This window comes from Bubalus kerabau, chromosome 15 (genome assembly GCF_029407905.1).
Source record: "Bubalus kerabau isolate K-KA32 ecotype Philippines breed swamp buffalo chromosome 15, PCC_UOA_SB_1v2, whole genome shotgun sequence".
NCBI lineage: Eukaryota > Metazoa > Chordata > Mammalia > Artiodactyla > Bovidae > Bubalus > Bubalus kerabau.
The window spans coordinates 71,094,463-71,101,298 of record NC_073638.1 but is presented as its reverse complement, the minus strand read 5'-3'; positions in this window follow the sequence as shown (position 1 = coordinate 71,101,298).

Sequence of the window (6,836 nt, the reverse complement as noted above, 5' to 3'; positions counted from 1 at the left end):
TAACATCATTGAAGAAACATCAGTTGATTACCAGGGGCCAGCTCTAATTTTCCTGTTAGGTGGCAGGTGGCAGGATCCTAGAGTTTTGAAATAATCAGGTTACTGTTATGACCAAAACCTCCTCATGATTTTTTTTTCCATTCTTCTGGAAGAGCTGATTCTGTTCTTCCAAATGCAGATTGTAGAGTGGTAAAGAAGTGTAAGTATGGATTTGATTTGCTACGGCCAATGGATGTTTACCAAGAGATAGCAATGCTAACACACTAGTAATTCATTAAAGGTACTTCAAGGAACTGGAGATATTTTTGGTATGAGAATATCCACTAGCTTGCAAGTTAAAAAGGAACTTTCTAGTTACTGGTACCTCAGCACTCTCCTGATATTTTAATATAGTATATGTCTGACTTTTGTCTTTATCCATGTGAAGCATAATGAAAACAGTCGTGTAACAGTGTGTTAGTCGCTCAGTCGTGTTGGACTCTTTGCACCCCCATGGACTGCAGCCTGCCAGGCTCCTCTGTCCATGGAATTTTCCAGGCAAGAATACTGGAGTGGGTAGCCATTCCCTTCTCCAGGGGATCTTCCCAAATATACACCTCTCATTGCTGGCCCTTGAAATCTGCCATATCATTGGTGAGACAAGTGTTAAACTAGAGAAAACTAAGATAAGCTGGAGAAAACCTCAGCTCCTAATGAATGAGCAGCTTGGATACTCACACATAACTCTAGCTGGACATGACACCAGGGTTTTGGGATCTCCAGGTGTGAAAAACCAATTGTTACTAGCAAAATAGGTCAGAGAACTGGGAGGAAGAGATAGCAAACGAATGAGACCACACAAGGATCTCACCTCTATTTTTTGAGCACCAGTTCTTTAGTGGCTTTTTCTTCCTCATATCCTACCTTTCTCTGTTAGGAATACAATTCATATTAGCTTTTACTGTGGAGAAGACTCAAGGGAAAACACATGTTGGCTGTCATTTGTCAAGTGATTCAGTATTGAACGTGCTTCATATTTCTAAGCTGCGGATCAGCTTGGAAACCAACCAAACAACTCACCAAGGAATATCAAGTGCTAATACAAAGAAGACTGGTATAAACCCAGAAGGAAAAGAATCTTGCCTTCTCTACTTGGTTTCTGATCTCTGTCTTTGCTGATTATAAACTTTCTTTCATTTGAGCTTTTAATTCTTAAGAAGTTAGTTCCAGCATACAATTCCTCTTGAGTAAACTCTGGGAGTTGGGGATGGACAGGGAGGCCTGGCATGCTACAGTCCATGGGGTCGCAAAGAGTTGGACACGACTGAGTGACTGGACTGAACTAAACTGTGAGGGGTGGCTAAGTAGTTAGATAAATTCTACTAGAATAAAAGGTGAATTTGCACTAAAAATTTAGGTAAGAAAGTCAAGAATACTTGAATACATATTAGAATTTTTTTTAAAAAAATCTACATATATTGATGAAAGATTTGTTAAGCCACATTTGACTTTTCCAGTCAATTTAGAAATACTTTTGACAAATGGTCCTCACTGCAGGTTTTAGGGATGAAGGGCATAGTGCTATAAAAGTATTATTTAAAGGACACTAAAATGAATTCTATGACTTTATGAGTTTATGATTAGCAGTGCCTATATTTGCTCTGCATCATGTACTAGTTTGGGGAGCTTCAACAAGGTAGCTGTGCTAACCAGAGTTCATCACTCAAAATGGACTTCCTTGGATCAGCAGAAAGTCCATTTCACTGTTTAAATATCTGGTCTATCCTTGTAGCAAAACGCACTTTTTATGTCTGCTACTGTTTTTATTCTACCCAAAGGTGACCAAGCGGCAGTATGCTTAAATACTCATGTGCATCAAAAATATGTCATTCACAATTAACCAAGTTAAAATAATGTAATGATAATTTTAGTATATTTTTCCTACTGAAGATATGCAGTTGACTTTGAGAAAATATCAAAGAATGCTTTAGAAGGAATCTTCTCTAATATTTTTTTTTTTCTATTCTGGACTCTTGCTCTTTTATAACTGGCTATCACCTCAAACTCCTAAATTCTTTTGCATGTGTCCAAACACATTTATTGGTGGCAAAATATGAGAAGAATTTGGTATAATTTGCATACATAGGACCCAATATAGCTTTAATCATTTTTCCTCATATTCTGAACATTCTAGAATCAAATGTCATCTTTTCCAAAGATTAAAGTTGGTAATTAGAATTTTGGACCATTGGTTAATGATTGGAACATTGATCAATTCTTTTTTTGAGGAATTGCTTAATTGCTATAATTGCTTTTAGGCTTTATAATCAAAGAATCAAAAATCAGGACATTATTTGAGACCTGCATACTCTTAAATTCTGAATTTAGATCTGTTGATAAATAACTTGACAATGGAAGGGTTATTTGTATGGGAGAAAGAAAATGAAGAAGACATTTATAGAAAAAGATTTACTGAAACATGAGGAAAGTATTAGGTGCATGGCATCAAGCTACCCAACATTTCCAAAGTAAATATTGATCAAGGTGAAAAAAAAGTTAAACATTTTATCCTCTTAGCATAATCTTCAAAATACTTAGACAATTCAAAGAGTCAGATGAGTGCTTATGGACAGTGTGGTGCTTTGAAACAATGTAATTTTTAAATAATGTTTTAAATTGTATATTTGGTGCTTCAGCTTACTGGGATTAATAAGGATATTGAAAACAATTGTATCACTAAATATCACAGGTATAACACATGAATGCTTGATTGAGGAGTCATAGTCTTCTAGAAAGCCAGGTGTCTGTTTTTCATAAAATAAATTTTCACAGAGTCAAATCTCTTTTTTTAAAAAAAATCTCTCCCCAAGGTTTATACACATTCTTATATTTGATTAGAATATGATTTCTGTACAAAAGCAACCAGATAAAAATAAGTCAAGCTGTTGCCTTAAAACATCAAATTACCTTCTGTTTTTTTCTCTTCTGCCATAATAAGAAATATGAATTCCTGCACACTCTGTATTAGATAGAAGCCAGCTGTGATGCCATTGTCTTTCCAGGATATAAAATAAGATACATCTGGTTCTATGAGAGAAAAAAGAAATCTCCTAGAATTACTGATAGTACACTGTCAATTAAGATCCAAATGTAGAAGGTCAAAGAAGCATTCTTAAAACACATTTAAAAACCAGTTCCCATCATTTTGTGTCTTTAAGTGCTGCTAACCAAACTTTTTAGATTTCAACCTTTCTTAAATTATTTGAGAAAATATACAAATTACATATAAATTATATAATTAAATTGTATAACAAGTGCCTAACAGCAGTGAGAAAACTCCATTTTTTTTTTTTTTTGCCTTAGTCCAGAATAAATAAAAAGAAAAGGAGAGAGAGAGAGAATGAAGTGTTGCTGCAAAGATAGGCGATGCATTAAGCTATGAGAGCACATGTTACTGGAAAATCCTTCTATTTTATAAACCTTATTAATGCACAGTAAATGAGGATACTCATGCATCATCTGGGCAAAATACAGAAAGCAAAGCTCTACAAGACTCCAGACCCTGAAGATTTTCTTTCAACATTTGGTCCAGTAATTTAGTTTCATTTTCCAGGTTATTAATGCTACACTGTATTATATATTTGATGTTGAATCGCTGAATTTGAATTTGTCCAAATGGTATCAATCCTGTCCTTATCTGGTTGGCTGAAGTAGTTAATATATAGCTTTTTACTTAGATCAAAGAGAAGATTCAATGTTATTTGACAGAGAGGGGCTGGTCTCCGTGGAGGCCGCAGCGCCCATTTTGATTTATGTCCTCCAACCCTGAAACTTGGCAGAACACCCACTAGCTCAGCCCTAGGAGATCCTGACAAAAATCCATCCATTATGGGAATCCCTACCCTTTATCATGTCTATGTATCGGTAAGGCTTCTGAATGACAATTAGTAATTCTTTCTTTTCGGTCCTTAGTCCCACATTAAAAGTGGTAAATTAAAATGGAATTTAATTTCCATTTAAACACAGTTGGTAATTTTGTAAAGTGTCTAATTCTCTGAGAGAAATAAATGAAGCTTAAATTGAACTAAATATATTAAAGCATACACAAGAGTAATTATGATGTATTTTCTGGTATATACTTTTTTATGGTAGATACTATAAAACTTTAAATCAAATAATTTGTTAACACTACGGAAATCATGGGTTTCTTTACTAATGGAATCATTATGAAAAAATTTAACTATAACAACATTTGTAAAATGCCTCAAAAATCAAATGTTGAATTGGACTTCCTGGTCCTATGGCTAGTTCTATTTTTAAAAAATAAAGTTTTACAAAATGAAAGGGAGAAGTAATAAAGTTTCTCTTTCCAGCAGCCCTCAAGCAGAAAAACGCATGCATGTAAAGATATTTCTTAACATAAATGGATGTTAACAAATGAACTTTAGTTAATGCTGACCATAAAAATATCATGTAGCTATGCATTTCCCACTAAATTTTTTTCAAGAGTTTTGCAAATAAGTCACTCTTAAAAAGTTAATGCTAGCCTTTATGACAGAGAAGGCAATGGTAACCCACTCCAGTACTCTTGCCTGGAAAAATTCCACGGGCGGAGGAGCCTGGTAGGCTGCAGTCCATGGGGTCGCAAAGAGTCAGACACAACTGAGCGACTTCACTTTCACTTTTCACTTTCATGCATTGGAGAAGGAAATGGCAACCCACTCCAGTGTTCTTGCCTGGAGAATCCCAGGGATGTGAGAGCCTGGTGGGCTGCCGTCTATGGGGTCGCACAGAGTTGGACACGACTGAAGTGGCTTAGCAGCAGCAGTAGCCTTTATGAGATCAATTGCATTTTGTTTTTTTAGGACAAATCTTTATGTAGAAGTATATTTTATTCCTTGCTTTCTTTCCTTAGCATGTTTTCAAAATTTCTACAAGTACTATAAAATGAGAATATGTCATTTCTATACAACATTTAGTTATTCAATCTGGAGTTCAACCCTATCAATATTGGGGACAACTTGCAGAAGTGAATAAATTATTTCCTAGGCACTTCCAGAGTGATGCCTCTTTTAAATTTCTATTCTTGAGTTCCACTTTAGAGATTTGATTTTTTTTTTTTGAAATTTGATATTTTTTATTATGATTAATATGTCTTCTACCTTCAATAAAATGGAAGAAAGCAGGAAATTCACAATACTGAAAAATACAGATGCAGAATATATATATATATATATATATAATTTTATGAACATAAACTTGTTACCATACTTCCTACTGAAGACAAATGCCAATATAGATTATCCATCAGACAATAAATGCAACTAAGATAAAAATCTCATTTATTAGTCAACATGGTTTCAATTTATTGACATCATTAAACTTTTATAAAATTCATTTTCTAATAAATCCTGAGAGTGATTTGTGATAGTTATTTAAAAGCCATATTAGTAATCAGAGAAAGCTCTGATGTTCAGAAGTGGAAATCTACAATTAGATAAATGTCAAAGATAAACTGGGCTTATGGAATTTAGTGGGATGCCATTAGGTATTCATAGGATAATTCAAAAATAAAATCTCTGTGCTTTATAGCTCAGAAAGTGCTTTCACCTGTTTTCTCATGTGTTAAGCCATGAAAGAATAGTATGTAAGTGCATTTTAATTAATGTATCAAATTTTCCCTGAATAGTACATTTGTCTCTATGTAAAAGGATTAATATTTTGAAGCCATAACCATAGAAAGAGAATAGATTATTGGAGGAAAAAAGTAAACGGTAAAGTATAGAACATGGTGAGATTATTTTTGTATTATAATGAATTCATGCACACAGTGAATAGGAATTGAGAAACTAATTGAATTCTAAGCCCTGTTCAAGTCTCTGGTTATACAACAGTGAGCAAAACAAAGCCAAGCCTAGGTGATTCAGTGACCAATTCAGTTTGGTTTGCCTAGACTTTCCTTGTTTTACCACTGGATGTCCTCTATCCCAGAAATAATTTAGCTCAAGGCAAACCAGGACAGCTGGTCAAACTACTTACAAACCTTGTGTGTGTGTGTTTGTGTGTGCTCAGTCATGTCCAGCTCTGTGACCCCATGTGCTGTAGCCCACCAAACTCTTCTGTCCGTGGAATTTTTCAGGAAGGAATACTGGAGCAGGTGGTCATTTCCTACTCCTGGGGAACTTTCTGATTCAGAAATCAATCCTGCATCTCCTGCATTGGCAGATGGATTCTTTATCACTTCACCACCTTTACAAATCTTTTGTTGTTGTTCAGTCCCTCAGTTGTGTCTGATTCTTTGCAACCCCTTGGACTGTAGCATGCCAGGCTTCCCTGTCCTTCACCATCTTCCAGACGTTGCTCAAACTCATGTCCATTGAGTCGGTGATGCCATCCAACCATCTCATCCACTGTCATCCCCTTCTCTTCCTGCCTTCAATATTTCCCAGCATCAGGGTCTTTTCTAATGAGTTGGCTCTTTGCATCAGTTGGCCAAAGTATTGGAGCTTCAGCATCAGTCCTTCCATTGAATATTTAAGGTTGATTTCCTTTAGGATTGACTGGTTTGATCTCCTTGAAGTCCAAGGAACTCTCGAGTCTTTTCCAACACCATAGTTCAAAAGCATCAGTTCTTTGGTGCTCGGCTTTCTTTATGGTCCAACTCTCACATCTGTACATTACTGCTGGAAAAACCATAGCTTTGACTATATGGACCTTTGTTGGCAAAGTAATGTCTCTGCTTCTTAATACACTGTCTAGGTTTGTCATAAAAACCTTATCATCAGGTTATTATCTTGACTCTATTAATCATATTAATGTTCTTATGTCATTGCTATTGACAATGCCAGATAACATTG